The sequence below is a fragment of the Ascaphus truei genome, chromosome 9, assembly GCF_040206685.1.
Source record: "Ascaphus truei isolate aAscTru1 chromosome 9, aAscTru1.hap1, whole genome shotgun sequence".
Lineage (NCBI taxonomy): Eukaryota > Metazoa > Chordata > Amphibia > Anura > Ascaphidae > Ascaphus > Ascaphus truei.
The window spans coordinates 4,828,520-4,847,626 of NC_134491.1; the positions used below are offsets into that span (position 1 = coordinate 4,828,520).

The 19,107-nt window shown below is 45.4% G+C and overlaps 1 long non-coding RNA gene across 2 annotated transcripts in view; it reads right to left on the reverse strand.

Moving 5' to 3' along the window:
* The window catches only part of LOC142502237 (uncharacterized), a 144,150-nt gene that overhangs the window by 37,973 nt on the left and 87,070 nt on the right, over positions 1-19,107 (reverse strand). The window lies entirely within an intron of this gene.

Here is a 19,107-nt window from a genome sequence, read left to right on the forward strand (position 1 = left end):
AGCGGGCCACCAGCAACCACCCCACCACCAGACACCCCAGCAGCACCAGCAACAGAGCCACCACCAGCACTCGCACTCACAGCAACACCAGTCACACTCCCAGAAACACCAGTCGCACTCGCAGCAACAGCACTCCCCTGAATCCTACGTTCACTCAGACGCGTACTCACACAACTACCAGTACCACTCACACCAGCATCACTCTTCCCACGCCTTGCGGCCATACCTCCAGCACTCACAAAGAACAGAAAAGAAATTTAAAGACAATCGCACTGAACACTTACAAAGTGAAAACAAGACAAAGATTTAAACAAAACAACACAGGACAAACCTCTCACAATACACAACAACTGTCTCAGTCAATATGAAATATGTAAATCGGCCAGCTCTGTGTGTCTCCCTCTCTCTCTCTCTCTCCCAACAACACAGAGAATGAATAAAAAACACGCTGCCTTTAAATGGGCCGCTCAATCCAAAACATGCTTGCTTCGGCAGATTCAGCAAAAAGTTCCATTGGGGAACCTAACACCACCTCGCCATGCACGCCGATACACCTGTGTGTGATCGGCAAATCATCGGCAGAGTGGGAGCAAATGTTTTCGGCTTGATTCGGAAGGGATTCTGCACTTATTGCATACGGAGAGGGAAAATCGGCAGAATCATGCCGATAAGGTACCCTTGGCGATTGCACTTTTTCGGCGCTTACTGCATAGAGCCCCTAGTTTGATGCCTTCTCCATTTGCAAAAGTATTTTGGCTTCCTCTATTTCACAGATATTTGGTGGTTAATAGTATATCCCTACAAACATTTTCTTTATACTATACTGCTAATTTCTATCTACATGGTGTCTACATTTTCATCATTCCCTTCATAAACATCTTCCCTTATAATAGTTTTTAGATACGGTTTAACATATAAACATACTCCATCTCCTCTTCTATTTGCTCAATCCTTCCGAAAAAGGGAAAAATCCTCTAAATTAATTGCCCAGTCATGAGTTTCATCCCACCATGTTTCAGTAATGCCTATGATATCATACTGCTCCCTTATAGCTATTAATTCAAGCTCCCCCATTTTATCTGTCAGGCTTCTTGCATTAGCAAGCATGCATTTCAGGGTTTTTTCCAGTCTGTAGTATTATCTTATCTGCTCCTGCCTTTCTACTCCAATTGGATTAAGTCTTTAGAAGTGTTCTAGTATTATCCATATTTAATATGGGTGTCTCCCTGCTTTCCAAACTCCCACTTGCCCCCATTCTTCCTCCACAACCCTTTGTTATTTCCCCATCCCTATCTGTTCTATTTAGTTCATTCTCTGTCTCTTGTCCCTCGCCCCTCCATCAATTTAAAATCTCCTCCAACATTTTTAACATTCTCCCCCTTAGCACAGATCTCTCTTCATTGAGCTGCAATCCATCCCTACTATAAAGATAGCACCTCTCAGAAAAGGAGTCCCAGTATTCTAAAAAACCCCAACACTCCTTCATACACCAGTTTCTTAGACATGCATTAACCTCCCTAATCTCCGACAGTCTCCATGGGGTAGCGCATGGCACTGGTAGTATTTCAGAAAATACTACCTTGGAGGTCCTGGCCTTAGGCTTATGACCCTCCATCTTTCTCTAACTTTGTCATTGGTGCCAACGTGTACCAAGACCGCAGGGTCAGTACCAGCTCCTTCCAACAATCTGTCTACCCGATCCGCAATGTTCCAAAGTCAAGCCCCCGAGAGACAACAAACTATTCGGTCCATGCGGTCATGGCAACAGATTGCCCTATCTACCTTCCTAAAATGGAGTCCCCTACCACAACAATCTTTCTTAGGCCGCGTCCATAGTATGGAAGGCAGGAAGCCAATGCGCATGGCCATAGAGCATGCGTGTGCACGAAAGCGACAAGGTGGCCGATGCTCGGAGAGACAAAAAATTTTTTATTTTGCCGCGCAATGGCCAGGTCACACCCAATGAGGACGAACCGCTCACGTGACGTCACACCTCCAACACGCCCTCGCCACGCCCCAATCCTACATGCCCCAGATCGCTTCTAGTACAGGCGCGTGTGACATCATGCGCACCGTCACGCACCTATACTATAATCGAGGCCTTAGTTTCTTGAGTATAATGAGTCCCCTCTGTGCCGGATGAACTATACCCCTGGCTGCTAGAGGAATCAGTCTTCCCCAGCCTTGCCATTCCTGCCCTGACACTCCCAATATCTTCACTCAATATGGCAAATCTATTTGGATGGGTTAGCTCAGAACTGGTCTGCCTTTTCCTCTTCTCCCTGCTTCCCCTTCTAAACTGTTATCCAGCTACCTGCCTCTGCCTGTTTCTCACTCACAGCTCTACCATCTGCACCACTAGTCCCAGCAAGGGCCAGCTCAATGAGCACTAAATTTCTTTCAAGATTGTCAATTTCCACCAATATTGCAAGGTTCCTCTTCAAAACAGCAATCTTGCTCACACTTCTCACAGCGGTATGCTCCCTCGAACAGCTGCTCCAAGTGCACACACATGTGGCAAGCTGTGTATTGAGTGGTATTTTCAAATCTGCTTATTGTTGCAACTATGGAGTTATAAGCGCTAACAATTTACTGTACTTAAATATACTACACCTTGTTTCATCCCTTCCTTGCTCCAACCCCTTATGGTTCTAACACTACACTTGATACAAACAGCACTTGAAATCAAACAGTAATAGTCACACAGATCAGGACACGCAAGTAGCGTTCACCTCTCTGATGAAGGGGCCCTGAGATGACTCCGAAAGTTTGGATACCTGTAGATATGCATTAAACACCCTTTTTTCCCAGCGACCTATAGTGCTGTATCTCCCTCATTGGTCATTTGATTTTGGTGAAGTATCTTTCTTATACTATGTATGACGCGTGCACTTGCCAAATGTGAGCAAATTGTTTTGTATACTGTATATGGTATGCTTTCACTTTCCTAAATATATAACCTTGAATCATGTTTTGATCAAAATATGCAACCAAATGACTCCTTTGTTACACATACTTAGGTTCAAAATGTAAACATGTCGCTAGTATATTTTAGCCCAATTAGTAGGAGCGTAGGAATTGTTCTTTGTTTTCCATAAATGTAAGGCCAATCCTTTTCCCAGCAGCATACTTCACAAAGGGAGGAGCGCATGTAATATGTACAGTGCGATGGTAGGGGAAGTCATCCTCACATAATAAAGGTGAAGCCCGGCTGACTGCCCTAAAACCTTGTGTAATGGCCACCTCTGTGAGGTTCATTTTGGCCTGTCTGTAATGTATTATGTGTAACCTCTTCCAGATGAGAGCTATATCACTGTGTGATATCTGGACGGGGGAAAAACTGTGTGACTTGGGGAGCAGGGATTGTATAATAAAAAGCACTTTTATTCCCTATGTTCCCCACACAGTTAGCAAAAACAGCAATGTCCTTTGTGTTGCTCGCATTTCTCCATGTGCAGACACAGTAATTCACTTAGCTGGGCTGCACACGTAGAAATGTTGGTTCATGACAGAGCTTGGGAGTGGCTTGAGTACCAGGACAATGGTGAGTGGGAAAGGGCTGTGATTCAGGTCAAGGAACTGGTTCGCGGTGGTGCATAGCCTTTGTTTCCCTGAGATGCTGAAGCACCTTCCCCGCAGGTGGTATGGGGCTGGCTAAGAGAACCGTTGCCGGGTCTCAGGCCCGTAGACACAATTCCCTTTGGCCAGTTCAAATTTTCCGCTCGCTAGCAGCTCACTCCCGAGGGGCGGTCTAAGATACCTAAGCTGGCCCCCTCCTCTGATTGGTGCAGCCAGACGAGCCCTCGTCCTCCGATTGGCTGCACCATCACGATCCGTGTTCTGATTGGTCGGTGGCCTCTGAACCATGAAAAATATAGGAAACCGAGGGCTATGTAAGGAGCACGGCCGATCAGAGTGCCAGAGCGAGTTGAGTGTTCGTGGATACTCTTGGAGCGTGAGATGGAGACTGTGACATCACGACAGGCGGATTATTAGAAAGTGCTATTGGAAGAATAGCACAGAGAAGAGAGAGAAGAAGCTTTTCAGGGCAAGCCTACTGAAGCAGGCCCCTGCACCTAGTTGAGGCTAGATTCTTCCCCCTCAGGCCCCTCTGGTGATAGTGATCCCGGTGGTAAAGGTGTTCAAAGTTCTGGTCTCCCGTGGCATACAGTATATATATTTTTTTATTATTTTTATTTTTTTCCCAGTAGTTGAACACCTATAATTTTAAGAAAACGCTTTGGAAGTGCTCAAAGACAAACAAGTTGAGAGTGAAAACTCCTAAAGTACAAAATATTGCATTGTGTAATTCACCCATAAGTCTACCTATTATTTTATACAACCACTACCTATAATTCTACCACTCTCATGTTTTTTTTGTTTTTTTATTATTTTTGTTTTGAAGGGGGGAGAGAAAGTAAATAGGAGTAGGGAACATCGAAAGGGAAAATAAAAAAGGAAGGGAGAATGGGGTGAGAGGGGTGTTTCTTTGAAATCGAGCACATGTTCTCAATCAGTTTTGAAAGAAACATATAAACCGGGTCCAATGAGATTCTAATTTCTAAAATTTCTAAAATTTCCTCTATCAAGTTTTGGATCATAGCCCAACATTTTTTTCATTTTAGAGCAAAACAACATTATACAGTATATGCCAAATCACCTGTCTGTCCACACTGTTACCAACAAATTGACATTATTGGATCGTTAATAAATTAGTGACCTTGGTTTCATTCAACCCAGTGACTATAATTTTATCAAAACAAATAGAAAATATTAGGCTCTCACTTCGCAAATTGATCTCCCATATTGTAACGCCTGTATGACCGCAGACCTGGCCAGTCCCCAGTACTGAGGTGGGTAGGGTTAACACACGCAGCCACAGCAGTGAGGACGTGCCCGGAGTGTGGTAGTGCGTTGCCGGGCCTGTAGAAAGATGGTTAGAGTATACTTGCAAAGCCTTGGGATATAGAGTTCGGTTAGGGATGTCCGTGTGCCAGAGTCTAGGGCAATAGAGAGCAGGATAGTGATGTCCGTAAGCCAGAGTCCAGGGATAACAGAAGTCAGCAAAGTCGTGTCCGTAAGCAGGGTTCAAGGGCAGGAGAGAGCAGGGTAATTCAGTACAAGCAGAGGTCAAGCCAGGGAGATCCAGGGGTAAGCAGAAGCAGGAACAGAAGCTGGAAAAAACAGGAGAGCCAAGCATAGGACTGCACACACAGAGGTTACAAAGAACTATGCAGAGCAATGAGTTAGAGGACAGACAGGGGTTATAAAGGAGGGAACACCAATGGGAGAGAGAGGAGGAGCAGAAGGTGAAGTGAGAGGCAGCAGGGATAGGTGAGGAGAGGAGGAGACGGGTGAGTTAGAGAGGGAGATAGCCTGTACAGCATGAGAGGAGGAGCCAGGGGTCTGGGAAGGCCTACAAGAGGAGCGTGTGCGCGCGCCCGCTGTAAGGTTAGAGTGCGCGCGCACAGGCTGTGTCAAGAGGCGTGCGGAGCGCCGCGCCACAGGGGCACCTGCCGAGAGCAGGAGGAGAACCGGAGGTGAGTCTGCAGGAGGTAAGGGGACCAGAGCGGGAGCAGAGGGAGACCGTGAGCGGAGAGTGCTGTAGAGGGGAACGGGAGACTGAGAAGACCCGCGTGCCCTGCGGGGAATGCGCGCAGATGCTGGGAGAGCATCAGGGGCTGCCGCAGAGGGACGGATGCGGGAGGAGGAAGGAAGAACAGAACGGGGAGGCAAAGAAGGGACATGAGAGGCAGGAGGGAGCGCAGCGCCAGGGACACATGGAGGGGAAGGAATACCCTGAACCGTCACACATATGTTAACGGCAGCACATTGCACAATTGCCGCAGCCTGGAAAAACCATACGGTTCCACCAAGGTCTATTGTTATTTCTAGAGTGAACGAGGTCATGCTGATGGACAGGTTGACAGCCTTCTTTAGACATACAGTAGAGTCCGTAACTTTCACAAGACGTGAGAACCATGGATAAATAGATAGTAAGGTTGCAATTATAGGAAAGAAGCGAAAACAGGTGGACCTGGGTGTTGAATCCTTGAGATTTAAGGTATACAATATCACGTTTGCAAGGATTACACCTGAAGTGAGTTTGTGGAGTTTACCCTTCTCCCCCCCTCCTCTTCCTTTCTTTTTCCTTCCCCCCTCCCCTCTATTTCTTATATATTTGATGTTTATAAATTGGAAATGTATATTGTTTCTACATTCTGTAATGTTGTATCATATTCTTGAAAACTTTAATATACTTCATGTTATAAAAAAAAACAATTAGCGATCTTCTGTAGATATACCACTGTGTTTCCAGGGACACCTTTTGGAAGGTGCTAAACTAATGTTTACGATCATAAATATCATAGTATGACCCTGGGAACATAGGGGTAGATCCTCAAAAAGGTCGCAATTTTTGTCACGATCCAATAATGTCAATTTAATGTATCCATATCCGTAACGCATTTTCCCAAAGGTGCTTTCAAATAAAGTAGTATTTGGGAACTCTAAGCTTGAGGAAATATTTTGGACAAAGTATCTAATTTGGAGATATTTGAATAGTTCAGATCTGGAAGTTTATATCTCTCACATAGCTCCTGAAAAGTCAGGAGTTTCCCCTTGAAGATGATATGCTTCACATCTATTATCCTTCTGGATTTCCACTGTTCAAATCCTCCAGCCCCGCAACCAGGGGGGAATAATGGATTGTCAAATAAGGGGATCAATTTAGCCAGGAAGATATTAAGTTTAAATATAAGTTTACTTTAGTTCCACATATGTGTTGTGACTTCTATGGTACGGGAGGAGACTCTTTGTAAGTTTTTTTTCTATCATTTAGCCCGAAGGGAATGTTTAGTATGTGGCTTAGATGTTTACCCAGCAATAGCTGGAAGGTTCAAAATGCTAGTGATATAGAAGTCTTCTGTTGATTCTCATTTTAACTGATTGAATTCAGCCTAGCCAATATATTTGGTTCTTATTCCAAAAGGTCCAAATAATTCTTAATTTGGGAGAATAAATTTGGCAAATTATATTTGACTAGTGTATGTACACTTCGTCAAAAAGATACCCACATATTTGATATGATTGTCCTTCCATTTATAGCTGAAATTTAACTACAGCAATTTCACTTCATGATGTGGAAATGTTAAGTTTAGTGCTTCTGATTTCTCCATGTTAATCTTATATCCCGATAGCAACACAGTCGGTAAAGAGTCAACTGTAAGTTTGGAAGTGAGGTTAATGGGTTGTCAATTGTTAAAATGATATCGTCCATGAACAGGGAGAGTTTATAAACCTCGGAGCCTATGTTAATCTGTGTATTTTGGGGTTCAAACGGATCGTACATGCCAACGGATCTATGATAAGGGCAAACAACAAAGGTGACAGTGGGCAGCCTTGTCTGGTGTCAGTTCTGATCCTAATAGTATTTTGGTTATTGCTAGGGAGCTTCAACTTTTCTGTCTGCGATTTATATAACGCCTGGACACCCTGAAGGAAGGGGCACATGAAATCTAAGGAAGTTAGTGTATGTCTTAAAAAAAAATCCAACTCATTCTGTCAAATGCTTTCTCAGCATCTAGAAAGAAACGCTTTTGATTTGGCACTATTAATATGTATGTATGTATGTATGTATGTATGTATGTATGTATGTATATATGTATGTATGTCTGTCTTATTTATATAGCGCCATTAATGTACATAGCACTTCACAGCAGTAATACACACGACAATCATATAAGTAACAAATAATACAAATAACACAAAGGCAATAAGTGCTTCAGACATAAAAGTAACATTTAGGAAAAGGAGTCCCTGCTCCGAAGAGCTTACAATCTAGTTGGTTGGTATGAAGAACGTGCAGAGATTTTAGGAGGGCCAAAGTTTATGTATGAGGTGTAAATTATCAGCCGTAGAGCTAATATAATATATTTATTATCTTTCATGTATTATCAGCCGCTTGACGACCACTAACGAAGCCAACTGGGTCCAAATGTATTAAATTAGGGAAGATTATGTTCAGTCTTTTTGCTAGATTCTTGCTACAACGTTTAAGGTCAGAATTTAGGAGCAATATTGGACTGGATCTTTCTCTTCCTTGTGGATTATATTTTAAAAAAGTAGTTAAATAGAGCTATTCAATTCGGGACGTCATATACTTCTTATAGATAAAGAAGGGTGATTGGCCGTGTTGGTCCTTTCTTCCATGTAGTAACAAAGAAGGGAGTGGGATTAGGTGGTATGATACCTTCTATTGTACCATGTGACAGGGTGAATGAACGTCACCAGCCATATACCTGGCAAACCTATGTTTAGGCTTGCAGTGCAGCAGTGATGAGGTTAAGTTTCAGTTGAGAAGGGCTGCTTAATTAGTCTGACCCCAGCTGCATAATCAAGGTGTTTTAAAACCCCCAGGCTGTACACACATGCAAGCTAGCTGGTCAGGAGACAGGACTGAAATACTGAAGAGATTACTGCGATAAGGTCTGTTTTTCAAAGTACATGTGTAATGAACTGTCTGTGTCCTGCATGCTGAAGAGAAGCTGCCTTGTTTTCTATGCTGAAGAGAAGCTATTTTGTTTTTGTCTGCTGAAGAGAAGCTATTTTGTTTTTGTATGCTGAAGAGAAGCTATTTTGTTTTGTGTGCTGTATGTTTTTAAGGCTCAATAAAGGCCCCGCTCCCTCAGTCAGCGTGCCCGCACTGCAGACAGGCGGCGCGCTGACAGGCGATTGACCGCTACCTGCGGTCTGTAGGGAGCGGCGGCCGGGGGGGGGCGTTTTTTGAGCGGAGGGACCCGCTGCTCTCCCCCTCCCTCCACATGCCCTCTGCTGCTCCCGTAAATCCCCCCCCCCCGCAGATGGCTGCAGCGGAGCTCAGATTCAGGGAGCGGGAGATACAAATGTTCTGCCTCTAGCTGGGCGCACCTCCCTCCTCCCGAGCCGGCCAAAAGTTAACCACAAAAAACCCAAGACACACACACAGCTTCCCTCCCTGCTCCCCTCCACTCACACACACAGGCAAATACACACGCAGGGGGGGGTGAATAGGAACGGGGATTGGAGCAGAGGGGTTGAAATCGGAACGGGGGGCGGGGAATCGGAGCAGAGTGGGACCAAGGCCTTACCAAGAGAACCCACGTGTGTGGTTGCATGTACTCTGCAACATATGGTGTCAGAAGTGCCGGGATTTTGAGAGGCCCCTGCAGTTGAAGGGCCACACACACACACAAAAATGAGAAAAATTGAAGAAATTTTAAAAGAGTTTTTGTGCGAGCAGACCAGATAGCAGGGACTGTTTTGCAGGAGCAGACCAAACAGCAGGGACTGTTAATGCAGGAGCAGGCCCAACTACTATTGCAGCAGCAAACCCAGCTCCTAACACAGCAGCAGGCAGCACAGGATGAGCAGATGGCCAAGCTGCTGACCCAATTCCAGGGGTCTGCCAGTCCAGAACTTGCGAACAAACCCCCGGTCCTCCTGAGGAAAATGGCTCAGAACGAGGATCCAGAGGCTTTTCTACTGACATTTGAAAGGGTTGCCGAAGCTCAGGGCTGGGCTGCAGATCGCTGGGCAACTGCTTTGGCCCCACTCCTCATAGGAGAAGCCCAGGCCTCATATCAGGGCCTCCCAGCAGATCAGGCAATGGACTACCAACAAGTAAAAGCCGCCATACTGGATCGCTTAGGTCTGACCCCAGAGACCTACCGGCAGCAGTTCCGGAACCTGAAGTACACCGCTAAGATGAGACCCCGGGTCCTCGCTCAGCGGTTATTGAACTTGTGTACTCGCTGGATACAACCCGAGGAGCGTACTAAGGAGGCAATTCTTGAGCAAGTGGTTTTGGAACAATTCCTACAGATAATACCCCCTTCCGCACGCTCGTGGGTAAAACGCCATGCTGCTGAAACCCTAGCTTTGGCGGTCCGACTCGTTGAAAACTTCCTTGGGGCTGAGGATCAGGCGAGTGCCCTGGACCCGATGGATCCATCTTCACCAGCACTTGCGGAGACCCAAAGAGGGAGATTGGAACAACAGGGAAAATACAGCCTCTCCATGCGCAATCGCCAAGTGCCACGAAAGGAGCAGTCCTTCCAACAAGGAAGAAGTCAAAACGCCGGGCACCGCCAAGACCCTCATCCCCTTCCTGATGATAGGAACTTCCGAGGACGTCGCCCACAGGACCCACCAGATGCCTGGTCTCCAGTATCCGGTCCAGCGGAGCGCTATCCACGGTCCCCTCCTGCAAGAGAACTGTAGGAGGACGTGCACAGAGGTATGCAAGGGAGACTTGTTAAGGTGAAATTAAATAAGGCTTTTATTGCACCTGTTTCCTTAACATCAGAAAATCATCCAAACAAGGGGTCAAACAAAGCTTCTATTCACTTGGGAGTATTTCTAGTGAAACCAATGCAGTCCACAACTCCCTTTAGATAAGCATGTCTCCCAGCCCCAAACATATATCTTGATATGTGCAGATATACCAAAAGTCCTATCAAGGAAAGTCTTATCTGTTTCTTGTGGTTGGAGGGAAAGTCTTCTCTGTTCCTGGGTTGCTGCCTTTTTCCTCAGGCTATGTCAGCATTCAGGTTTAGAGGTTCTTTCCCCTGTGTCTTGCAAGCAGCTCTGCTGTTTCTTCTTGCAGGCTCAAGACATCTGTCCCCATGGTCAGCCCCCCCAACTTGTGAGACTCAGGAACAATCTCCCTCCCTATCTCAAAAGACAGGCTTTTCTAAGAAGCTAATCAGGTAGGTGGTGTCGAATAATTGACTACCAGCAGTTAACCACCACACTGCTGGATTAGAGGCACATTTCCTGAACAGGGATAACTCCCCTGTTACAGGAACCCTCTCCATGTTCCGCCTGCGGAGAACAAGGCCACCGGCATGTGGACTGTCCACAGATGGATTGTTCCTTCAGCAGGACCGTCGCCTCGGCCTTCACTGGAGAAAATTACAAGCCCTGGCTACTTCCAACCCAGGTTGGGGGAAAAACAGTCCAGACCCTTGTAGATTCGGGCTCTGGGAAAACTCTGGTTTTCCAGGAACTGTTACCGCCTAACGTGTGTTCTTTTGACTCTCCATGGAGTATAGAATGTATACACAGTGATGTAAAACGGTATCTGATGGCCAAAATCCGGCTACAGGTAAAAGGTCAGGAGGCCTACCTCGAAGTAGGAGTCGCTCCTTGGCTCCCTGCCCCCGTTGTGCTCGGCCGGGACTGGCCTTTCTTTTCTGACCTAATGGCTCCAGTCTCTCACTAGAAGCCTTATTCTATGGCTCAGGAGAACCCTGGCAAACTGTTCCCCTTCTCGTCAGACCTTTTCCCCAGCCGACAGCGGGTTCCAAAGACTCGGAAGCAAAGACGCTCTGACAAATTTCCAACCAACCAATTTCTGGTTGCAGAAATCTGGGTCTCAAGGTGACCATTCTTGTAGCCAGAAGTCACAAGTGATGGCTGGGGATGGCCAGAGGGAGGGGGATATGGGCCCTGGAGATTTACCAGACCTATACTTCCATGATTTTCGCCAGAGGCAAAGGGAAGACCCAGTCCTTGCTAGACAGTATGATAAGGTGGTAAAAATTGATGAGCAAATATTGAATGAACAGGGGGTGATAGTATTCCCCATTTTGAATTATCGAATGATATCCTGTATAGGGTGAATAGGCAGACACAAACAGGGGAGGTCACCAGACATATTGGTTCCCAAGGTGTTTGTTAAATCTGTGTTCACTCTAGCCCATACTGTCCCTTGGGGTGGTCACCTTGGCAGGGATAAAACATTGGACCGTATTTCATTGCATAAGTTATGTGCGGCATGTCTGGAGTGCCAGCTAACTAGTCAGAAGGGACAAAAAACAGCCCCTTTGGTTCCTCTACCCTTGGTGTCAGTTCCCTTTGAGATGATTGGGGTAGATTTGGTAGGACCTCTAGAACCTTCTGCGAAAGGACCCAGGTTTATTCTTGTAATAGTTGACTATGCAACAAGATATCCTGAGGCGTTCCCCCTGAGAAAAGCAACGGCGAAGCAAGTAGCCAACAAGTTGTTGGAGCTGTTCTCACGGGTTGGACTTCCCCAGGTTATGTTGACAGACCAAGGTACAAATTTTATGGCTAAACTGATGCAGGATGTCTTAAAATTACTAGAGGTCAAGTCTGTTCGGACATCGGTCTACCATCCACAGACTGACGGATTGGTGGAAAGATTTAACCGAACTCTAAAAGGGATGCTGAGGAAATTTGTAGATTCAGAGAAGAGAGCCTGGGATGAACTTCTCCCTTTTCTGCTGTTTGCAGTGCGGGAAGTTCCCCAGGCCTCCACGGGACTCTCTCCATTTGAACTGCTGTATGGCCGCCAACCCCGGGGTATCCTAGACCTCCTAAAGGAGTCCTGGGAGGAACAGCGGTCCCCTTCTAAGAATACCCTGCAATATGTATGAGAGTGTTTCACCCAGGAGATCAGGTGATGTTGTTGTTACCCAGTTGTGAAAGCAAACTCCTAGCCAAATGGCAGGGCCCATTCGAAGTACTCCGCCGCACGGGTGATGTGGATTACGAGATCGCTCAACCAGGGTCCAGGAAGGGTAAACAAATTTACCATGTGAACTTGCTGAAACCATGGAAGATGCCGTGGTCTCTATTCATCCACCCGGTGGAGGAGGAAACGGACTTGGGTCCTCAGCCTCCACGGGAGAACATCGTGTGTGACAATAAAATCCCAATGGGTAGACGGTTGTCCTCTGAACAAAAAGGGGACTTGTTAGAAATAATTACACAATTCCATGATGTTTTTTCTGATTTGCCAGGGCAAACGAATTTAATTTCACATGTGATCGAGACAGCACCTGGGGTAAAAGTACGTTCCCGTCCTTATAGGTTGCCTGAAAGTCGTAGGGCCCTGGTAGAGAAGGAGGTACAAGAAATGTTACACTTAGGAGTGATTGAGGAATCATGCAGTGAGTGGTGTAGTCCACTAGTTATGGTCCCTAAACCCGATGGGAAGGTCAGATTTTGTGTGGACCTCTGAAAGGTAAATGCGGTATCCAAGTTTGACGCATATCCGATGCCAAGGGTGGACGAGTTAATTGACGCCCTTGGTAATGCGGAATATATATCCACGCTGCACTTAACAAAAGGATACTGGCAAATACCTTTAGAGGAAAAGTCCAAGTGCAAAACAGCCTTTGCCACTCCCATGGGTTTATACCAGTTTGTGACAATGCCATTTGGACTGTATGGAGCCCCAGCCACATTTCAGAGACTCATGCATAAAGTGCGGAGACCCCATAGGGCTTATGCCACAGCCTACCTAGATGACATTGTCATTTATAGTAAACACTGGCTGGCCCATCTAAATAGGCTGAAAGCGGTCCTCAAATCTCTAAGAGAGGCAGGGCTCACAGCCAACCCTAAGAAATGTGCCTTAGGTAAGGCGGAAACCAAATACTTAGGGTATGCAGTGGGAGGTGGAAAAGTAAGGCCACTAGTCGACAAGGTAGTTGCCCTGAAAGTAGTTCCGACCCCCCAAACAAAAACGCAGGTACGCTCTCTGCTGGGTTTAGCAGGGTACTATCGGTGGTTCATCCCTAACTACTCGGAAGTTGCAGCCCCATTAACGGACCTCACAAAAAAGTGTGCCCATACACAAGTGGTATGGTCAAGGGAGTGTCAGAGAGCCTTTGAGGCCATAAAAAGGTGTCTATCAGAGGGTCCCGTCCTTAGAAGCCCAGACTTCAACAGGCCTTTTGTAGTGCAAACCGATGCATCAGAGATAGGGCTACGGGCAATGTGGTCACAACTGTTTGAGGGAGTGGAACATCCGATCCTTTTTCTGAGTAGGAAATTGTTCCCGAGGGAAAAAAACTACTCAGTGATTGAGAAGGAGTGCCTCGCAGTAAAGTGGGCAATCGAGGCTTTGAGGCATTACCTGGCAGGAGTCCATTTTACTCTGGTGACAGACCATGCTCCATTGAAGTGGTTAAATAGTATGAAGGACTCCAATGTTAGATTGACCAGGTGGTATATGGCCCTCCAACCCGTCTCATTTGAGATTCAGCAAAGGCCTGGAATAGAAAATGCAAATGCTGACTTCTTTTCTAGAGAAGGGGTGGATGGTCGGGCTTCAGCCGTGCGGTGCCTCAGCAAAACACACAGGGGAGGAATGTGACAAGGTGAATGAACGTCACCAGCCACATACCTGGCAAACCTATGTTTAGGCTTGCAGTGCAGCAGTGACGAGGTTAAGTTTCAGTTGAGAAGGGCTGCTTAATTAGTCTGACCCCAGCTGCATAATCAAGGTGTTTTAAAACCCCCAGGCTGTACACACATGCAAGCTAGCTGGTCAGGAGACAGGACTGAAATACCGAAGAGATTACTGCTATAAGGTCTGTTTTTCAAAGTACATGTGTGATGAACGGTCTGTGTCCTGCATGCTGAAGAGAAGCTGCCTTGTTTTCTATGTTGAAGAGAAGCTATTTTGTTTTGTCTGCTGAAGAGAAGCTATTTTGTTTTGTGTGCTGTATGTTTTTAAGGCTCAATAAATAAGCCTTACCAAGAGAACCCACGTGTGTGGTTGCATGTACTCTGCAACATACCAACTAATAGTTTATATGTTACAAGCATTCAAACCTCTCCGGGTCCATACCTGATGAAGGACCGTGAGAGGTTCAAAAGCTTGTAACATATCAACTATTTGTTGGTTCAATAAAAGATATCAAACCACCAATCTCTCTCCCTCCTTGGTTACTACATACTTCTTATAGTAAGCATTAGAGCATACATCCACTTTTGGGGCTTTGGAAAACTTTAAAGATATCCCTACTTCCATGAGTTCCAGCTTAATCATTTTAGCGTTTAACCTTAAGAGATCATCTTGTGTGAGGCGAGGAAGCCTCCATTTGTCAAGGTATTCTTGGATTGTCTTATCAGGGCTTTCGGACAAAGAAGCTCCACCTGTTTCTTAATGTAATTACTCTGTATAATTCCTTCTATTCCTCGCCATATAACTAAACATAACCCCTCCGTATAACTCATACTGCTGATCCCTCTAACTCCTCCTTTTGCTCCATATAGCAACTTCCCATATTGCTCATGGATGAAAATGAAGCAAAATACTTTACATGAAGCCAAAAGATGGCTTTCTTGGCGTCATTTTTTACAGTGAGTTGTTAGAGTTTCAGAAAGAGTTCTCCCAATCTGTGTTCAGTGGCAACACTACTGCATTGCTTGTTCAACAGCACAATCTTGCTGGATCTCCATATACTGCAGCCATTGGTGCAGGCGTTATTATTAGTAACTGAATAACTCAATATAAACAACTTAATGTGCTGTTTCTACTATGAGTCGGCAAAGAAGTTGCAACCAGCAACAACTAGATGCTGTTAGCAACCTTCTAATAGGTCGGTTTGAAGGAACACTCACATTACTTGCACAGCAATCTGCCCCCGGTGCTAAAGACTTCCACAAACAGCGGTGTTCAGATAGATAAAACAATAGTCAGCACTCCAGAAGTCTTCTTATAAAGGTGAAAATGGAATGTAGAATCCTGCATTACATTTTCACCTTTATAAGAAGACCTCTGGAGTGCTGACTATTGTTTTATCTATCTGAGCAACCTTGTAATAGACAATGCACCACACAGAGCACTATTCCTATCATGGTGATGACAATGCACATTTTCAAATATAATGGGTCTTCCTGTTGGTCATATGCAAAATAACTGCCTCTGTGATGTTTTCTCTCTCCCCAACCGTTCCAACAGTTGTACATTTGTTGCAAGTTGTGGTACATGTGAATTGTTCGTCCAGGGACCTGTGAGTTTTGAAGAGCTCTGTACATTATGGTTCACTAAAACTATTATGTTGGAGCCCTAAAAGGTATCACCATAATAAACACCTAGGCCCAGATTCATCAAAGGGTGCTATGCCTAAGCATGTCTTAAAATACATTTGCCATTAAAATAAATGCTTAGCATTCCTTAGTGAATCTGGGCCCTACAGTTTACTTTCACTAGTTGGCTTAAACACTCAAAACACATGAACGTGGTGGAAAGAAGAATTTGATATTACTCAAGAAGTCCCAGTAGTGCTCTGTCTGACTGTGCTTTCATGAATAACAGGGAGCGTCTGTAGTATTCACAATTTCAGCTGGGTGTGCTCAGTTTTAAAATGCTAAATATAGTTGGAAAATAAGCCAACTATGAAATGATAAAGGTGGAAGTCCTTCTAAAGGTAACATATCTTTGCGTACATAGATAAGTTAAAAAAACAACTTTTTGGAGCCTTCCGTTCACTTGTTTTGTTGTCTGTGTTTTGATTCAAGCTGTGTATGGGACATTATAAAAGTAATAATAAGAACCATTATTATACACTGTGTGAAGTGCATTTTGAGCGGTAACCCCCAAACATGAACTGTTGTGTAAAGTCATTAGTGGAGGTTCTGTTTACAACTAGTTTCATTGTAAAAGTAATTGAATCAGTGCTTTACTTCTGACTGAAAGTGTCACTGGGTGCCTGCAGTTATGCTGTCACTCATTTCTTTTAAGGTACTATCACGTGTGTCAATTATCCCCTAACCACAGAAACCTCTGCAGGCTTCCTTGAGTTATCTCATTGTGCTGCTTTGCATTGTTAGCTACAGTAGGAGATGACAATCGGAAGCATGCATTTTGTACGCAATGTGTAATTAGAGGTGAATATGTTTGCTTTGCCTTATCTTTGTAAAGCAGCTTATCAGTGCTGTCATGCATCAAGACACTGCCATCGGAAGGATGGTAACAAAAGCTCACCATGTCACAAATCTACGTCAGTGTGGTCATTTACCTACTTGCCATCATTTAGAAACATACCTTATATAGGAGGCACAGGAAATTGATAGCACTCAGCCAGGTAACTTCAGCTTGAGCTCAAAGGGTTAGGGGTTAGGCCATTTAAGCACTAAGAGGGTCAATAGCAAGTGATATATTTTTATTTGGAATAAAAGAACATATTTTAAGGCAAGATTTACATATTTATTTTTGTTATGTGCAGTCCCTACAAGACCAAAGTTAACTAATGGTAGTGGCATGTCTAAAGGTTAAATGTAGGTAATCGGCACTTCAGATCAGTATTTCTAAATACTTTTTTTAACTTTTCATGTTTCTATAATAAACAAAAGCTTTGGAGATTGTTTTACAATCTTCATTTAATTAATTTTGTCAATGCTCATGTACAGTAAGTGTTTGTAATCGTCTGCTACTGTCTGTCAATGCTGCAGCTACATATTTTTTATTTAGTTCTTTGTGAAGTAATAATGGTGTTATCATTAGTCAGAGAAACATAAATAGAAAAAAAAGAGCAAAACAGTGCACTGCCAGGGAGCCAGGTGGTGTAAAAATATAAAGTCTATTTATTCAGCAACACTCACAAAAACATACCCCAAAGGGTGAAACAGTAGCTCCTACGCGTTTCGGACCGTGGGGGTGCTTTATCAAGGAGTATGGGGGATTAGAGGAAGGGGGCCCCATTATGTATACCCTATAATAAACAAATAACCAATCCAAAATTTTAAAATTGGCACCAAAACCGGGTGCGCGCCGGTGTGACGTCATGCATGTGAGCCCCGCGTGTTGCGTCCCAAAAAAAACTGGATCGCGCACCCTCAGGCCACACCTCCTCATGAGCGTCAGATCGGCATGGATACCATAGTAACGGCTAGAAGGTAGAAGGTAGAAGGAGGGAGTCTCCACCCCTAGGGGAGGGCCCGTGCAAGCTGACAGGGCCACGTCACACACACACCAGCAGCCTGTAGAAACCAGGCTGCTGTGCCCATACCCCATCTTTTAATCTTGCTGGATTACTATCTACAGATTTGCACGCCATTCGGATGGACCATGCAGGACTATGACAGACAGATGGAGTGGGTAAGATTCTTTATTAATTATTTGTGATTGTTATAGATGAGTATCATTAATAGCACTGTGTTGTCTCCAATGAGGTGTCACTAGAGTGCCTTATGGCAGGGGGGCGCAAACTTTTTTCCCTGCGCCCCCCTGCCGGCTGTCCCCTCACTCCCGCGCCCCCCTCCCAACCCCAACTTACCCGCGCTCCGGCGTAATGACGTCACGTTGCCATAGCAACGTGACGTCACATGACCTCGCAGCGTCATTTTGACGCCGCGTTGCCATGGCGACACAGCGAGGAAGCCGCCGGAGCCACGGTAAGTTAGGTTTACAGAGGCCCTGCAGCTCCCCCGGCACTTAATTTAAGTGCCTTCGGGAAGCGCGCGGGGCCTCTGTAAACCCCGCGCCCCCCGTCGGCAGTGTCGCACCCCCCCTGGGGGTCGCGCCCCACAGTTTGCGCACCGCTGCCTTATGGCACAATAGTTGGTCTCCTTCAGGAGACGTATGTGTTAAAAAGGTGACTCACATATCACATTTTTCTAGTATACCCACTCCGTTATTTACTCTGTCCACCAGTCCTGGTTTATTATTACGGACATATATGCTGGAAGTTCCACTGACTTTGGAGCACCCATTTCACCCTATACCCCAATACAGAGAAACATAAATAGCCAATAAGAATGGATTCAGCAAACACAAAATAAACTTGAATTTTTCACACGATACAAATGAGTAAAAGGTTTAAAAGAGCTTTCCCTTTGACCCCTGCTCTCCGAGATACTTTGATTGTATTTATAGTTACGGCTACAGTGATGCGTTCGCGTGACATAAGCCGTCGCCGTTGTAATAGCGATTCCTGGTTATAGTGCAGGAGTCTGTACAGAGGGCGACAGGGGGTGTACAACCGACGTCTCATTGCCATTGCTGAAGTCAAAATCCTTTGACTTCCAGCGATCACGACCGCGTGACAGCAGCCGTCGTGGTCGCGCCCACTATGGGTACCGTGACGTACTGCATGTACTTGCTACGGCACTGCGCAACGTCGCAGTCGCCGTAGTCAGTACTATAAACACAGCCTTAGGCCTCGTCCATCCTGATCGCAAGCTCGCGCACTGCGCCATCAAATCAATGTAAATTCATTGGAGCGTCCATACTTCGCACACACTTGCACATGAGCGTGGGTAGGCGCGTTGCGTGCAGAGACTACATTTTTTGTCTTTGTCGCCCTA